The sequence below is a fragment of the Leopardus geoffroyi genome, chromosome B3 (assembly GCF_018350155.1).
Source record: "Leopardus geoffroyi isolate Oge1 chromosome B3, O.geoffroyi_Oge1_pat1.0, whole genome shotgun sequence".
NCBI classification, from domain to species: Eukaryota; Metazoa; Chordata; class Mammalia; order Carnivora; family Felidae; genus Leopardus; species Leopardus geoffroyi.
The window spans coordinates 4,499,273-4,517,211 of record NC_059337.1 but is presented as its reverse complement, the minus strand read 5'-3'; the positions used below and the strand labels follow the sequence as shown (position 1 = coordinate 4,517,211).

The 17,939-nt window shown below is 46.5% G+C and overlaps 1 protein-coding gene across 2 annotated transcripts in view; it reads left to right on the top strand.

Annotated features, from left to right (window-relative positions):
• Window positions 1-17,939, top strand: part of PDE8A (phosphodiesterase 8A) — a 155,326-nt gene that overhangs the window by 40,876 nt on the left and 96,511 nt on the right. The gene's annotated exons all lie outside the window — the stretch shown is intronic.

Sequence of the window (17,939 nt, the reverse complement as noted above, 5' to 3'; positions counted from 1 at the left end):
CCTCTGAGCTGTCGTTCGGCACAGAGCCCAACGCAGGGCTCGAACTCACAGACTGAGAGATCATGACCTGAGCTGAAGTCGGAAGCCCAACCAAGTGAGCCACCCAGGCGCCCCCCAGATGGTACATTTTAAATCCTGGCTGGCGTGTTTTGATAGTCTGTTGTCAGCAGCTTGCAGTCCGTCTCATGTCTTTCTCGTTGAGAAGCACAGTGACTTTCTGGCAGAGAGCAGCTGTCCTTCAGCATCGGTCCGGGCATGTGCCGGGGCGCATCCCGCTTCTCCCTGGAGAAGACCTGGCCGGGTCCAGTTCTCGCCCCTCCTGTGCAGTTCGAGCGTGGGCTGCCTCGGCCCCAGTACCGGTCTGCAGCCTTGCAGCGATGTCTGGGTATTGGCAGTGGCTTCGTGTGATGTCTGTGACACGGGTGATAGCATATCAACGAGAGCAAACTAGCTGAGGCTGCTTCTTTCACGAGGATCTGTGGCATGGTAGCATGTCGTGGATTTCCGTCTCGCGGGGTCCAGGGAAGATTTGTTCATTTCGTTAAATGGAGCGTAAAGGAGCATGTTTCCGTGCTAAAGGGAAAGAGTCCGCAGAGATTACTGGTTAGGACAGAGGGGACTCGTTGGGATCCTTGAGGAGGTAGGCTTGGTGGTAGGATTAGCTCTGGGCAAGAGGAAGGACATTTCTTTTAGGGAAGACACTGGAAGAAGGGAAGTGTGCATGAAGTGAGTACTACTGTTTTTGCACGTTACGAGCAGCACAGATGTTAAGGAGTTATTATTGCCCGATGGCCTCATTTTTATTTATGAAACAGAAGTGAGGTCATGTCCTAGGAGTGAGGGGTATAAACCTTGAGGGCCTCATTGAATAGGGAGAGTTGCGGGGGATAAGAGCTGCCTGGGGCTTACAGAAGGATTTCCAAGCAGCCGGTGGCGGAGACCATGAGTGCTTTGTGGCCGCAGTCTACAAAACTGTGTGATTTTCTCCCACGGGGCCCAGCAGCCCAGGTGTAGAAGCATAGGAAATGGACAGTCGCGTTGATGAGGGCGTATAATTTGCCCTGCCTCGTGTTGGCAAAGGCCAGGGTGGGAGGCGGGAGAGCAGAAGGTGGAATGAGATGGTAGCACTTTGTCCGGAGAGGTGGTTCGTACAAGATGGGAGAGGTGGGTGGTGAATTGGGAAGAAAGAAGAGTGAACGGATTGGAAGTCAGAAAATTTTAAGAAGAGGAGGAAGGCTTCTAGTGAGCTGGCAGGCTGGGTATATCGGTCAGAGAGTAGGATGTTGGAGTTCGGCATTTCCATGGTGGGACAGTTCTGGCTGATGAGGGGCTGAAATGCAGTGGGGTGGAGGCGGAAATCACAGGGTTGTAGCAGAACTTGTTGAAGTTGCTAGCTGGGTTATTTACGTGGCCGTTGACGCCAGGTTGATGGCAGGGCACTGGTGGAGGGGGATGACCATGTTCGGGTGTTCAGGGTGGTGCTGGAGTGTCAGAGAAGGAGGTGGAGTTGAGCAGGAATGAAGCGTGACGGCAGCATGGAGGTTTGTCCGCCAGGGGATCAGGAAGTGTGCTGGCACCGGCTGTCTCCAAGCCTCTAACGATGCCTTGAAGCTAGTGGAGAGAGGCATTTGCTCGAGTTTCCAAACGAAGATTGGTCGTCAGAGTCTTGGCTTACATTATTTCTTCTTCCTGTAGCCCCTTCTCTGCCTGGCTAACTCCTGCTGGCCCTTTAAGAATGAGATCACTTCTTTCAGGAATCTTTCTTGAAGGCCGTGGTCTGTGCTTACCTCTACCTTAGCAGATAGCGCACCATATTGTCATTGTGTGCTCCTTGTCCTCTCCTCTAGACCGTGACCTCCTGGATGGTGGAGTTGTACCCGCAGCCCAGGCACAGTGCCTGGCGTCTGTTGGGTTGAACGGTATGAAATGGCCACTTAGTAAGTGAATTTGGTCTAGTTTGTTATTTCTCTCCCTAATGGGTGACTTTCCTTCATCTGTTCATCTTGAATCTTTTTTCTGAAGTCACAGGACTCTTCCTTAGTTTGGCCTTAGCTAAATTCTGTGTAGGTGAACCGAGTTGTTTCATAGTGACTGACTAATTTCTGAGCAGGCCACGGTCCAGCTGTTCATTCTGTTTAGGCTTTGGTTTTTGTTTTGTTCACTTCCCTTTTGCTCTTCTGTACACGTGGTGGAAGAGGTAAAAAGGAACTTGTTGGGATTCCATTTTCTCCAGATGCCAACAATTTCTCAGTCTGTTTGTCTATGCATTTCATTCTTGTGTTGATTCTTACTGAGTACCTATGTACCAGCCCAAGCTCGGGACTCATTTTAGTTTCTCTGCTTCTAGTATGTCTCTCCCACTGGTGCTTGTTGGCTTAAATGGGTTAACGGGGCTGCAGCTGCTGTTGTGGTTGTTAGTTGCTCTTTTGGGCAGTGACTTTAGCTCACCAATTGCCCCAGATACGGTTTTCCAGAAACTTTTAGAGACCTGTGTGCATTACATATTAAAGAAGGCAGTGGAGTGCTTACAGCGCATCCAGATGAAAAAGAAAAAGAAAAACTGAACCAGATTTATCTGGTGTAATAGTAAAACGTTTTCCTTTATGGATTAGAGAGAGACATGCTGTGGGTAAATAAATTAGTCTAGGGTTTTTCACTGGTTCCAGTTCTTTCTGGTTGATCTTTTCTTCCACTGTCTCAAGCTCAGGGGTCTGTGTTCTTGCTTTTGTGGCCAATGAGAATATAAATATGCTTTTCATATCCCAAGGCCACCATAAGTCCTTGAAGTCCACCAAGTTCTGACTTGAGAGTTCCCCGAGGCCACATTCCCATTTCCTCTCTGGTCTGGACCTTTCCTTTCAAGGGGCGCTCCCCTGAGGCCAGCTTCTTGAGATGACCTACTTCCGTGAGGAGGCTGGCTGAAAGAACCTTCCTTTCCCTGGGAGGTTTCCCCACTGCTCCCACCCCAGGCTGTCCTCCCTGGGAGTCCTTTCCTAGTCATGAATTTCCTGTTTTTTGCCTCCGGACCAGTACTATATTCGCCTAACTAGTGACATTTAAAGAAAGAAACCAAAAGCCCATTTAACCAATGGAAGTTAAGTTCCCTGGCCCCCGGCCTGGCATTCTCCGTCTCCCAAAAATGTTTCTGACTCCCCCTCTTTTTTTTTTTTTTTTTTAAGAATCTGCTAATCCTTAACAGATTAATCTGAGTTTATATTTAGATGAAAGTTATCCATTAACAGAGAAGTCTGACACTGTAGACAGGCTCGACAGCGTTCAAAGTGGATAGAAGTAGATAGGCAGCCTTTTAGACCAAAAAGGTTTTGTGGGGCTTTGGGGACCTTAAGTATCTGTTTTGGTAGATAATTACGTAGGGGGACATTGGCCCATCCTTAGGTTAGGAACACCTTGGGACTCAGGCCAGAACAGTGTGACCTTCTTGTGCTTCAGAGGTTGGTCCTAGTGAATCTCAAGGCTATTTGATGCTGCCCCATTCATATGGGGCCACACCCCCACTTTCTACCTCCCCTTCCCCCCCCAACCCATCCCGTCCATTCTGGTTACAACCTGAGTATGCACAGACTCAGGGTAACTTGGCAGGGTTGGATGGATCAGTGTCCTCTGAACCAGGGTTTGTCAGACTGCCCAGGAATGGATCGCGACATCAGTTTGCAGGTTACGCCTGGCACTGTCGTTCCAGTTATTATTGCTGTGTTACAAATGCCCCAAACCTAGTGGCATTAAACAATAGACATTTTATTATGTTCATGGATTCTGGTTCAGGAATTTGGCCAGGGCCCGGTAGGGCATGGCTTGTCCCGGTTCTTTGATACCGATAAATAAACATTAAAAGAAAATCATTCTGAGGCTCCATCATTCACATGTCTGGTCCCCGGGCCTGCGGTGCCTCCAAAGCTTGGTGGGATCAGCTGTGACTGTTGACCCAAGTGCTTATATGTAGTCCCTCCCTGTGGCTTAGACTTTGCTTAGCATGGTAGCTGGGTTCCTAAAGGGAAGTGTCTAGAGAATGAGCGCCTTTTTTTTTTTTTAATGTTTATTTATTTTTGAGAGAAAGAGTCAGAGCATGAGTGGGAAAAGGGCAGAGCGAGAGGAAGACACAAAATCTGAAGCAGGCTCCAGGCTCTGAGCTGTCAGCACAGAGCCCAACACAGGTTTCGAACTTACGAGCTGTGAGATCATGACCTGAGCTGAAGTCGGACCCTAACTGACTGAGCCACCCAGGCGCCCCAAGAATGAACGCCCTTTATTGTTTGAAGCAGTCATGAGCCTGTCCAGGTTCAAGGGAAGGGAACGCAGATCCCTACCTCTCAGCTGGAAGAGAGCCCAAACATGTGCGGCTGTCTAATAACTACTAGGGGTTATTTTCTTTTTTCTTTTTTTTTTTAATTTTTAAAGTAGGCTTCACATACAGCTTGAACCCCAGTGTGGGGCTTGAACTCACAACTGTGAGATCAAGACCTGAACCGAGATCAAGAGTCAGATTCTTCCAACTGAGCCACCCCGGCGCCCCGCTATAGGTTATTTTAAAATGAGTTGGAGGGGTGCCGCGGTGGCTCAGTTGATTAGGTGTCTGACTCTTGGTTTTGGCTCAGGTCGTGATCTCACGGTTTGGTGGGTTCAAGCCCTGCATCGGGCTCCACACTGACAGTGGGCAGCCTGCTTGGGAGTCTCCGTCTCCCTTTCTCTCTGCCCCTCCCCCACTCACGCTGTCTTTGTCTCTCTCAAAATAATAAATAAAAGTTTAAAAAAAATAAAATGAGATGGAATATAAAATAACAGAGTGGCTCATGCAGTAAGGATAAATACTGTGAAACTTGTGTTTCAGTTATGTTCAGAATATGTGTGTATTCTGGTTCATGATGTAACGTGTTTCTTACTATGGATTATAAAATGTATTTTTTAAATACTGTTTAACTGTAGTAACATCTAATTTGGTTTACGAACACCAAATTTTATCACTTTAAATTTTTTTTAATGCTTATTTATTTTTGAGAGAGAGAGAGAGAGAGAGAGAGAGAGAGACAGAGAGACAGACCGTGAGTGGGGGAGGGGCAGAGAGAGGGAGACACAGAATCCGAAGCAGGCTCCCGGCTCTGAGCTGTCAGCACAGATCCTGATGTGGGGCTCGAATCCACGAACCATGAGATCATGACCTGAGCTGAAATGAAGTTAGATGCTTAACCAGCTGAGCCACCCAGGCGCCCCCCAAATTTTTTCTCTTAATACTTCAATGAATAGGTTACTATGATGTGGTTCTTAGTCATGTGTAAAGATGAAAATCTAAGGAATTGATTGTCATTTGCCTGTAAGGACAAAAGAAAGACCTCTCTTTTTTGGACCGGTTTTGTCATCACGCCCCAGGAGATGCCCAGGCCCCGCTGGAGGAACCACACTTCAGAACGGGCTTCAGAAGTGGTCAGGTCCAGCAATCAGAGCTCCCTCAGATTTTAATTTAATCTTTGCCAGTCCGTTTCCCTGACGAGTAGCAAACAGATGTGAAATGAGGAGGGCATACATCTCTTTGCAGATGATCAGAAAATACGTAAGGATCTGGAAGCTGAGCAGTGACCCACAGCGGAGAGAAGGCCGGTGGAAGGTGGTGTTTGAAGTAAAAGTCTCAGGAGAGGTGTCCCACATCAAAACGAAAAGGAAAGATTGAGAGTGGGGTCTGCTAAAACAATCTGCCTCCTCTCCCTGCTCCCTGTGGTTACTTCTGCCCGTGCAGGGCAGCGCGTAGGGATGGCTAAACAGTGGCATTCACCATCATCTTCTAAAACAGTCTGTCACACCACAGCTTTTGTGGAAGAGTACCCTAAAAAGGCTAAATTTTTACCTCTCTGTGTCGATCTAGATCTTAACAATCTAGTAGGAAAAGAAGACAGTTAAGTACATAATTCCAAAGACCCCGCTTCTGGTAGGTTTCTGCTCAAGTATCCACTCTTTCTGCGGAGTTTGGGATTTTGGAAATAAAAGCCAAGATGATGAAAAAAAAAAAAGACTAAATTTTTACTCCTCTCTTAGAAAATTTACATAATCCCATGTTTTTATTTCTTAATGTGAAAATTATACATGTTCGTTCTAGAAAACTGCAAAATACAGCGAAGCAAAAGTAAAGTAAAAATTATCTGCCATTTTACCATTTAGAGAAAATCACTGATTATTTTGTCGTTGTGCGTCCTTCCTGTCGTTTTCCTGAGGATGTATCTATATGTTAAAACAACAAATGATGAGCTCTGACAACGTTTTTCTGAAGCCTGCTTTTAAAACTTAGGGGAACGTGTTCCATGTCAGTTAATGTACTTCCATTATTGGGAACACTTCATTAGTATTCCGTTTTAGGGAGATAGTATTTAACCACTTGCTGACATGTGACTATTATAAACGATGTGGTGACGAACATCCATATAACTAAATCTTTTTTCCCACGCCATGATAATTCTTAAATTTTTCCTACGTTAAAAAGACATTTTTTTGAGTATGTACTATATGCACATGGTACAAAACATCATGATTTTTCTTTAGGAGCTGCACGTGTAACTTGAACTGCCGAATCAAAGAACGTGAACATTTTTTGTTTTTCAACGTTTATTTATTTTTTGGGGGACAGAGAGAGACACAGCATGAACGGGGGAGGGGCAGAGAGAGAGGGAGACACAGAATCGGAAACAGGCTCCAGGCTCTGAGCCATCAGCCCAGAGCCCGACGCGGGGCTCGAACTCCCGGACCGCGAGATCGTGACCTGGCTGAAGTCGGACGCTTAACCGACTGCGCCACCCAGGTGCCCCAAAGAACGTGAACATTTAAAAGCCTTTGTATATGTGCCGCTAAATTGTCCTTTACAAATATACCAGTTTACACTCCTCCCCAAAGTGTTACCCGTTCCTTATATTTGACTCATTCCTTGCTTGCTTTTAATTGTGTGATTTATCTGGGTTGTAACCTCTTCTTTGCCTTTTTGCCCCTCAAAACCCTGCCTGCCCTTCAAGGCCCATCTCAGATGGCCCTCCTCCCTGATCCCTCCCTCACACCTGCCAGCGCAGCCAAAAGGCCTCCTTTCTGCTCTGTCTTGTGCCTTGTGTATATTCTGGTTCGTGAGGTAACGTGTTTCTTACTACGGACCACAAAGCGTATTTTTAAAATACTGTTTAACAGTAGTAAAAGTAATCGTCGTCCTTTTCCATCAGCTGTGGTTATCTTGAGAGCACTAAGCACCCTGTCTTATTTTAATCTTCTTTTGCATGCAGCTTATTTCAGTATGCATGTTCAGGACTCATAAATACGGATTTAAATCTGAGTCCACCGCAAAGGACTGATGATAGCAGAAAGTGGTCTTTCGGGAGAGGGAGGTAAGGAATAGAAATATTCGTCAAACTGAAGACCATGCACATGTCTCTGGAGAGCGTATAATTGCGGTGTTTCATTTAGGCAGCCTAGCCTTGAGAGTCTTTGTTAATAATAACTGATGTCTTTTGTCACTTTTCTTACTGTAACCATAGGTAGTAGGATCGCCTCCAGCCAGGATTGTTTTTTTTTTTTGATGCCCCAACTTTCCACTAAAAGTTATTTCCTCAAACGAATGTTGGCTGCAGTCAGAAACTTACATTTCTTATTTTTGCTGTCTTTTCCTCCTCTCGTACCTCGTGTTTGCTTCAGACTCCTTCAGAGCTATTTTGTCCTCATGGGTCTTTTCCTTCTTAACTTTCTTGAAACTTTGGAGCCTCATTCACAGCTATGCAGAGATTTTTTTTTTTTTTTTAAACCAAAGGTTCTTTTCTGTACTTGTAACATTCATTACATTTTGCCTTCTATCCTTCACCTTCTCAGGGAGGAAGACGTTTCCCATAAGACTCCCGTCCCTTCCCCTGCAGGTGACTTCCTCCAGGTCCCAGGGACTGGGGGGTCCCGTGTGCCCGTGCTCTGCTTCAGAGAGGGCTCGGCAGCGAGTGTCTGGTGACTGCCCTGTTGTCTAGGGAGGAGTGGCAGAGGGAGATGGTGTTGAGAAGGCAGCCTGCGGTGACGGTCACAGGTAGAATTCCCTTCAGCGGAGCTCAGACCTCTGTCACTTCCACGGGCCCGTTCACGTTTTACTCATTGGAGTCCCGAGACCATTTTAGGTCTCTTTTCTCTTGTGATGTCCTAGACATGTCTGAAAGTGGCTGTCGGATTCTTCCAGGGTTTTGCCTTCTTGTGGAATACCTTCAGGCCCTTCTTGCCTCTGGCCCAGTAGCGTCCACGGAGTCCTTCCCAGCTTGGCATGAATCCAGCCACTCACTTGCAGTGCTGGCCCTGATCAGAGCGGGGAGCCCAGGAGCCACGCCGGCCCGCCAGCCGCCAGTGTTCCGAATCCGTTTCATTGTTTTCACCTGGCATCTGTGCCCGGGCACTTGGGTGCCCACCTGACTGCGGCCGCTGCTAGTTGCCGCCCGTGAACTAGGCCCTCTGTCCTCTGCCCCTAGTCCCTCCGTGGCCGCCTCTGCTGTGGAATCTTACGCCTCACTCACACTTAGCCAGTGGTTGTTCCTGAGTGTTCCTTTCCCCCTGCTTACCCGGCTAGCCCTGCATTTCCTTCCAGATTTATTTCAGCAGGCGTCACTCTTGTGAAAACTTCTGTGACCACCCCCACCCCCACCAGGTAGAGTTAATCAGTCACCTTGCAGTCACACTCTGTACAAGCGTTTGTTGTTAAACATTCACAAAGTGTTGTAATTATTTGTTTATATTTTTCCATCCTTCTGTATTTAACGTCTGGGAGATAGGATCCATATCTTTATTTCTAGAACTTCAGCGCCCGGTATACATTTGGTGCATAAAAAGTGCCCCTTAAATATTTGTTGAAGTGAAGAAATGAATGACAGTTTCACATCCACACCTGGTGATTGAATAGCTACTTCCTGTCTTCCTTCCAAAAGGAAATCTGTATATATTAGAAGATTATAAATGACAAAATACATAAGCTATCGTTGGGTGACTAAGCCTGAACCTGATAGGCCATTATGTTTCTCATTTGGCAGACTAGAATGGGGCCCAGACTGGTGAGTGTCTAACCTGAGGTCATATACTAATGAGAGGCGGAGCCGGAACTAGACTAGAAGCTTTGTCTCTCACGTATCTTGTCTCCCAGTTTCTCTAACAGCACCTCGCCAGGTTGCCGAGGGGGGATTATAGTCCGCACGGGCCGTGTGGCGAGCCTGGGCCTTGGGGGTCCGGGTTCCACACCCTCACTTACTGGTCGTGTGACTGACAAGTACATTAACCTTGCTGAGCCTCTGTTTCCCAGCCTGTAATTGCGAATAATAACAGTTTCCACTTGATAGGGTTGAGTAAAGATTAAATTAGGTACTCTTTAGTACATAGCACACACCCACATAGTTCATGCTTGTGTTGGCAGCTGTTGATTCCTATGAATAAATCACCGGAGGCTGCTTCCTGGCCTTCGCTGGCTGTGGTCCTTCGTGGTTCCTCTTGTGCCTGACTGCTGGTTGAATCGGGTTACCCAGTTTTACAAGGGGCCTATCCTAACTTACAGGCTACGCTCGAGCACTTGGTGGAATGCGTTTGCCAGTAACACTCCCTCGTAGCCTGTTCGCTGGCACGTGCCAGCACTCTGCCATCTGGAGGTTTGCTCCTTTGTGTAGGGGCTGTTTCGTTGAAGAGGTTGTTGTCTCTGTGGTCCGCCGAGAGAAGGAACAGAATGTTTTCCGTCTTCACAGCTACAACCAGCTTTGAGGCCCAGTGTTTGCATAGCTCAAGGTCTCTACTAATTAAGGAAATGGATTAGAAAACACATTTTAATGAAAACTCACGGACTGCACGCAGGCCATTTGCACACACTCCCTTGTTTGACACTGTGGTACCAGCCCACCTCTGGTGCTAAGAGGAGCACTCCGTGATTCTCCCGACCGTCTTCCTGATTGAATAACCTGTAGAGATTGTTCGTCCTTGGTATAAAACTTGAATAGTTTTTGTTGTTTGGATTTTCTCTGTCTTGTAAATGAGAAACCAGGAAAATACAGTGTATTTGTTATACAGGAACAAAGGTCAGGGAAACCTTAACTTTTCAAAAGAACCTTTAGTTACCTAACTTTTAAAGACCTAAGCCTGCTTGTTTTATTTCTAAAAGCCTGTGGAATAAACCCCTCATTTTGTCTGATTTACAAGGAAACTAAAATGTGGAAAATTTGATCTTCAGGGGGCATGACTTCTGGTTTATGGGATTGTTTATTGTAAAGTTTAAACATTGCAGTGCCTCCTGGTACTCTTAGTGAAAAGGAAGTTCTTCTGAATATTATGTAGCTATTAAAATTATAATTTAGATCTATATTTCCAAGAAAATACTCATTTTAAGTGAAAAAAAAAATGCAGGAAAAGATAGATTTTATATGCACCAGAATATGTGTTCCGGTGTTGACAGGGATTACTTTAGGTTAATCATTTTTTTTTTTTTTTTCCTTTGCACCCTTTCTGGATTGTCTGGAGTTTGGAGTGCCATGGGTTGCTTTATAGTCAAAGAAATTATAAAGCGGTTTTCTTTTTGGAGGCAAAAAGGCAGAACTTAAGATTTGAACATGCTAAAGTCATCCTTCCTCGGTCCTTTGCTGGAATTATCCCTGGCAACTAGGAGAGAAAGAAACAGAAGTGAAGACTCTGTCTTGGGAGAAATTAGGAGAGGTCTGCAGCCCCAAGCCAGAAAGCAAGTGGAAAGGGTCTTTGAAAGATTGAACCAGAAGTATAAGAGGAAGTGCCCAGTAGACCCTTAGTGCTGCAGATCTGAGGAAAAGGAAAAAAACAAAAATTAGCAGAGAACATTTTCCAAGATGAGAAATACACCCCGGGTTTCATAAGCCAAATGTTTCGTTGGAACTAATGGAAAGGAATACACAGGCCGGTGGCAGGAGCTTCACCAGATGCAGTCTGATTCTAAGGTACAGAGGAGGCCGGGTTGAGTGAGGACTTCACGGGAGCACTGTTTATAGGGAGCGGTCTGATTCGTGGAGGCGGGGAGGGGAGACACTGCCCTGTGAGTAGTCCCCGTGGCTGCCTGTCCCGTTTGTTAGGGAGAGAGTAGCCAAGGAACAGCTTCCCACACCCAGGAGGCGCGCCTATCAGTCCTGCCTGGAAAAGGAAGAAGTCTCTGAATGTGGTTCTGGCTCTTCTCCCAGAGGAATCTTCTTCAAGTAACTGGTCCAGAAAAAACTGCCTTCAAAAGTGAGTACTCCAAGACTGGACCAGTTCAGGATCTAATGAAACGTAATTGCAAGAAAAAAATGATAAGGAAACCTGAACAGAGAAAGATGACGGACAGCACACCCTGGAGAAACACTGGCGGAGAACACACGAAAATGATGACTGAGTATTTCACAGATTAAAGACAAAGTTAGTCCACCTTTATAAAAGACTGGAGCACAGATCAGAGGTACAGGAGCTCAGGGAAGAGGTGACAGGCCAATAGGAAAGGAAACCCGAGTCCAGGAAAGACAGTGAAGGAAAAGAAGAAAACCATCAAAGGCACAGAGGGCAAGTTGAGAGCGACATAAGACAACGTATAGAAAGAAAACAGGACTGAGGGAGTAAGCTGAGCGAAACAGAACATTTAGAATTAGCGAATGCTGGATAGGAACGAAAAGTACAAAAATTCTCTAAAGCAGGAGACAGAAATGTGAAGTTTGGACTGCAAACATAACAACTTGTTTGGGCCACGAGGCCAAGAGATCAGCTCACTTGTGAAAGAGGAAGTTAATGGCTGCTCCTTGTCAGTCAACACGAGGGAACTCTGACAGAGTCCTTCAGAAGAGTAAGTGTGACCCAAGGATTTTATAGTCAGTGAAATTGGGTTTTGTTTTTAAGGAGTTTTTAAATGTAAGAAATTGAGAGAGAATGTTCCCATGAAGCCTCCTGGAGGAATCTAGTTAAAGACTCCCAAGAGCTCCCTGGAGAAACTACAGCAGAAGAGCTGGTTATGAGCGCGGAATCTGTTTAATTTGTAGGTGAACACAAACTTGAAGATCAGTGCAAAAGAACCTAATGTGAAGGTTCTAAAACCTGACTGTGGGAAATTATCTAACCAGCCAAATTTGGGAGGAGAAAAGAAAAGAAGATGGGGGAGGTAAAGAATGTTCTTCCCTTGTCTTCATTAGCGAGGGTTCGAAGAGCGTCATTTAGAGCTAACAGATGAGCTAAGAGAGGTGGGGGTATATTTAAGAGTACAGAGCTAAACAGGAAAAAGAATATAATGGACTACAATAGGGTAGTGGAGAAAATATCTTAATTTCATCGTTTCTTACAGGGGATTAAGTCGATAATCCCCCTAAAGAACTAAGGTTTACAAATATTAATAAAAGTGACCACTAGATAAAAATGTAAACCATCTGAAGTATCACAGTACACACACCAAAGGAAAACAGTCTTTAAAAAGAGTAACAAAAATAATGGATAGGACTAAGGCCAATGTCGGCTGTATCGATAAATACAAATGGGAATTGGAGGTCACAACGGCTGGTCAGCAGGAAGTCAGACCACATACTCCACGAATACGGTTCCTGTAACAGAAGAGGCAACTCCAACTGACTATTCTAGAAGTGTCGAGGACCCCGGGAATACCAGTTCACTTCATTATATACTGATTAGTTTTTACTCCGCCGGCCACAATCAAGTGTTTGGTTTAAGGTGATTGGTTCCATTCTTCTGAAGAAATTAAAAATCCCCAACTAATAAATGAAAGAAACCCAAGGAAGAAAAAGCTACATGGTTATTTACCTTGAACAGAATGCTGGAGGTTTTCATGAAGTTCTTAGGAACTATCACTGGCAAATGTGATATTTTGGTTTTGGAAGCTGCTGAGATAAAAACAGGCCCTCCTCCTGAAGTGTTATAATAGTTGCCCTTTAATGTGTGTGTCTGATGGCATTCTTTGTTTCGCCAACAGAACCAAAGCCTTATTGATGATTTAATCTGTGGTTTCGTGGAGACTGTGTGTGAGTGTGTATGTAACAGACAGGATACATGAGGGTTCTAGTTCAAATGGCAAAGACTGTTCTAGCAGTCTTTCATACCACCCTCCCACGTCTTCAGTGTGACTGCCCGAGGTTGAAAATTCACAAAACCGAAGGCAGGCCTAGTAGGCCACTCATTAATAGAGTTTATGGAATTGATGGGATTGGATGGAACCACACACGTGCTATGCAACAGCAGGGTCAGCTCTGCCAACTTGAAAGAAGACGGGAGGACTTCTTGCCTTCCTTATGGTCCAGCTCCTGGTCCACCTCCTGGTCTCCCCTCCTGGTCTCCCCTCCTGGTCTCCCCCCCTGGTCTCCCCCCCTGGTCTCCCTCCCTGGTCTCCCCACCTGGTCTCCCCTCCTGGTCTCCCCACCTGCTCTACCCTCCTGGTCTCCCCACCCCCCCCTCCCCCCGGTCTCCCCTCCTGGTCTCCCCTCCTGGTCTCCCCCCCTGGTCTCCCCCCCTGGTCTCCCCCCCGGGTCTCTCCCCCCCGGTCTCCCCCCCCGCCGGTCTCCCCTCTGGTCTCCCCCCCTGGTCTCCCCACCTGCTCTCCCCCCCCCCCCCGGTCTCCCCCCCCCCCCCGGTCTCCCCTCCTGGTCTACCTCCTGGTTCACCTTGGCAGCTGCCCAGATTCCTCTGCTTTCAATAACAACCTTTTTCTTCCTCCTCCTAGCCACGGGTTCTCCGTTCTACATCCGTTCAGAGACTTCCACTCTTGGCACACATCTGAGCAGTGCCGAGAGTGTCAAACAGGGATGCTTTCCTCAAGGTGCCCGTCAGTAATATAGGGGCATAGACAGGAAGCACCCCAGACATTAGAGGACAAAGCACTCACGTCACTCAGGCAGAGCCGCTTTACCCGCAAGGACAGTGGGCTTGAACCTGAATATATCAGCCTTCCCTCCCACTAAACAATAGACGAGGACTCCGAGCAGAGTTGTGAGCACAGGATGGCTCTAGGCAGATGCTGGATCTAGGCAGATGCTACATCTAGGTTGATGTAGGGTCATCCCCAAAGGTTTCCTGCCTAAGATGCTGGCCGACCAGGGTGAGGGGACCCCGCACAAAAGGCTGTGCCATCTATCCCAGGGTAGAAGATAAGGGAGGATTGGGAACAACTAGCTGGAAGACTGACACTGCCCATCTGAAGCGGTTGCGGTGGGAGAGACACAGAACGAGAATCTTCAAAGAAACCACAAAACTGCTCCAAAAGAGAAAAGGCTTTAAAAATCCATCAGGCTGCAAGAGTGAGAAATCATCTAATGGCACCAGGCAAGTGGGAAGTTCCTTCTGATCCTTTCCTGGGCTCCCTGCCTCAGAAACAGCAGCTCACAGGTGGGGGAGGAAGTGAGGGAGACAGGCAGCCACCCCCCCCTCTCCCCAGAGGCACGCCGCCCCGTGACCAGCCCTGCTGCTGGAGAGAAGGCTTTTCCGCAAATGAAAACTGAAGTGCTATTCAGAGATTGGGCAGATCGCTTTCTTTTGAAAGTAGACGCTTTTTGAAAGTTAATGCAGAAATCCTAAGTGTACAACCTGATGAATTTTTGTAAATGTAACCAGCACACAGATCAAGAAATAGAACATTCCAGGACCCTACAAGGCCTTCTTATGTTCTCCCTGTCACCTCCACCCCCACGAAATATACTGTAGTTTTGCCCAATTTGATCTTTATGTAAATGAAGTGGATTAACCATTTTTAATTACTGAACTGAGGCTGTATTTGCGACTTAATGAGTGTACGGGTTAAACAGTGTCCTTCCAAATTTAATGTCCACTGGAACCTCAGAATGTGACCTTATTTGGAAACAGAGTCTTTGTAGATGTAACCAGTTGGGATAAGGGCGTACTGGATTAGGCTGGGCCCTAAATCCAATGACTGGCGTCCTTCTCAGAAGCTCATGTGACGCCAGATGGACATTGGTGTGGTGCAGCCACCAGCCAAGGATCTCTGGCAGGCACCCGAAGCCAGGAGAGAGGCAGGGAACAGCTGCTTTCTCCCTCGGAGCCTCCAGAGCGAGCCAGCCCTGCCTCCACCTTGATTCTGGACCTCTGGTCTCCCACACTGTGAGAAAATAGCTTTCCGTGGGTTTTCAGCCACCTAGGTTGTGACCATGTGTTCTGGCGGCCCGAGGGAACTAACAAAATCCATCTCTGGGACTTTGTGTTAAGAAAGAGTGAGCAGGAGAAGATTGACGAGACCTGTCCCAGTTTTTTTTTTTGTTTGTTTTTTTGTTTTTTTTTTAATTTTTTTTTTTTTTAACGTTTATTTACTTTTGAGACAGAGAGAGACAGAGCATGAACGGGGGAGGGGCAGAGAGAGAGGGAGACACAGAATCAGAAGCAGGCTCCAGGCTCTGAGCCATCAGCCCAGAGCCCGACGCGGGGCTTGAACTCACGGACCGCGAGATGGTGACCTGAGCGGAAGTCAGACGCTTAACCGACTGAGCCACCCAGGCGCCCCAACCTGTCCCAGTTTTAAGAGTGGAGCAAGCACTGTTTCCATTAAACAGGTTTAAAGTGGGAAAATGACTTAAAATCACTTTTTTGGTTACCCCGCAAGGAGAGCCCTGCATTTTGAACCTACCAATTACAGAAGCAAACTGTTGGCCTGTGAGAATATCAGAATCTTAAGTGTGCGGCAGGGCAGTGAAGGTAAAGCCTTGCCCAGATTTCTTTCCTGCACTGGCCTTCACTACCGGGCTCTTGTTTTCTGAGTCGAATGTCCCCGAGCACATTCACCTCTGGGAGCGGGTTCTGCCGGGAAGTTCCTCAGCGGTCCCTGACGGGGCCCTGTCCTTAGACCCGCCACAGCTCAGATGCCCCCAGGTGATTGCCCGGCCTTGGAGCAAGGAGAGCTCATCAGAGTCCAGAGGTCCTAAACACAAAACCACACATTCCGACTTGCTCTGTCCTGCTCCCAGTCTTTCCTCAGGCCCCGTGTGATGGGGTAGAGACGCGGGCCCTGTGCCATCCCTCTTGACGAGTTTTCAGTGTGCGGGGAGTCCGTGTCCCCAAGTGCTTCAGCCAGCTGTGTACTGGAAACTATTTAGGGAAAACTAACATGTGACAAGTGGAACCAGCCACTGGCAGAAGCGGTCTGCCTTCGTTTCATTCTCCGGGGGCAATTAGAATTTCATGTTTTCCATTGATGCCTTGTCACTACCATGTAAGTGTGATGCTTTCTCCATTTCTAATAATTCTTTTTATCGGGATACTTTTCTTACACTGTTAAATCAGCACGATAAAATTCAAGTTTCCTTTAGCTGGATACGTAAGGACATTTTAAGCGTAGGTAGGTGTACATCCGAAATTTATTATTCATCGCTACATTTGTTTGCTTTTGTCTGTTATTGGTCTCTAAAAGCACATGGTCATATCTTGACATTTTTATACGAACATTGTGCCTTCGGTCGAACTGGAAACCTTGCATCCTGCTTTTGGTGAAGCGTGCTTTATTTTCAGATTCAGCGATGTATGCTCAAAACCAATACTGTGATTCATTTCTTATTATATGTTATAATTCAAATGGAAAACAGTTGTTTTCCAAAAGGAAGTCAGGTGCTTTCTATGATAGCTGAAGAGAATGTAGTTGAAAATAGCGATCGATACGGGGAGCTGAAATGCCCAGAGAAACAACGGGGCAAGAATCTAATCAAACAGAACTTTGAATACTTGGTTAATTGAGGATATGCTCAACTGTAACAAAATTAAAGATTGTATCATTCCTGTGGAGACCTTTGAGAAAGAGCTAGAATATCCATTCAGCTGGAGAGATTTCACAGTGAATTAGAACCAGAACAGAATGATTTATAATATAAGCCCATCAGGAAACCTAGCCAATCTTCCTTTTACTCTGTTGCCCGGGATTGTTTATCCTTTTATTCTTAGGTTATTTCCTTCAGGAATACATATTACCAGAACATGAGGAAATGTTGGGCCTGTCAATTATTCAGTAATCATTCAGCGGTTACCGAGCACTGTGCTTGTGTGGGCTCCAGTCTGATGAACGTGAACCCAGAAGCTCAGGCTGGCCGGGTAACAGGGACTAAAGTTCCGTGATGAAGGTCAGCCGAGGATGCCTCCGGAACACATGGGCTTGACCCTGCATCCAGACGGAGGCCACAGGCGTAGCATGCTTGAGTTTTGGAAGATGAGGAGGAATTGAGGGAGGAGAGGAAGAAAAAGCAGGACTGTGTCGTGCCGGGTGAGCCGCATGGCCGTGGCACGGTAGTAAGATGCGTGGGCTTTCGAGGGGGCTCTGAGTCACGAGGGCGGACACTACGGGACCCTGGAATGCCCTGTCAGAGCCAGGCTTTATCTAGGGCAGCGTGGGTTCCCTGAAGGGTTTACGTGTACTTTATTTGTGGACCACACATTCCACACCTTTTGAAATTTACCACTCTGATGTTTTTGTGGCTTTCGATTAATAATTTCATGGATTCCTCACTCCCTGGCCCCCGCCCCCCACTATACAGCTTACCTGTTGAATTCAGGCCATAGTGACAGAAGGTAGACAGAACTGACTTTTGTCTTCTTGTTCAGATCCTTAATACAAGAGAATGTTTATAATAGTTGTGAAGTGAGCAGAAAGCTGTTTTGAAATGTTTTATGTTCTTTATGGCCAGTATTTTTGTACATCCTGTAGAAATATGTCATTCCCCATATATTTTTCAGGCACTTGTGAAATTTGGGGTGTATGAATTCCTTTTTAGGACTTGTGTGGATGTCTTCTCATTATTATTACTGAAGTAAAGAGGAAATGATATCAGCAGATGTGCGGAGCTTTTATTCGCACTGAATACACTATTCATTTAGACAAAAAGATCATTTCTCAATTCAAATCGGAATATTCTAATTTAAGGCCTAAATCAGTTGTGTCATAATCTCTATGGAAACAAAGCTTTCTTCTGTGTGGCAGTTGCGTA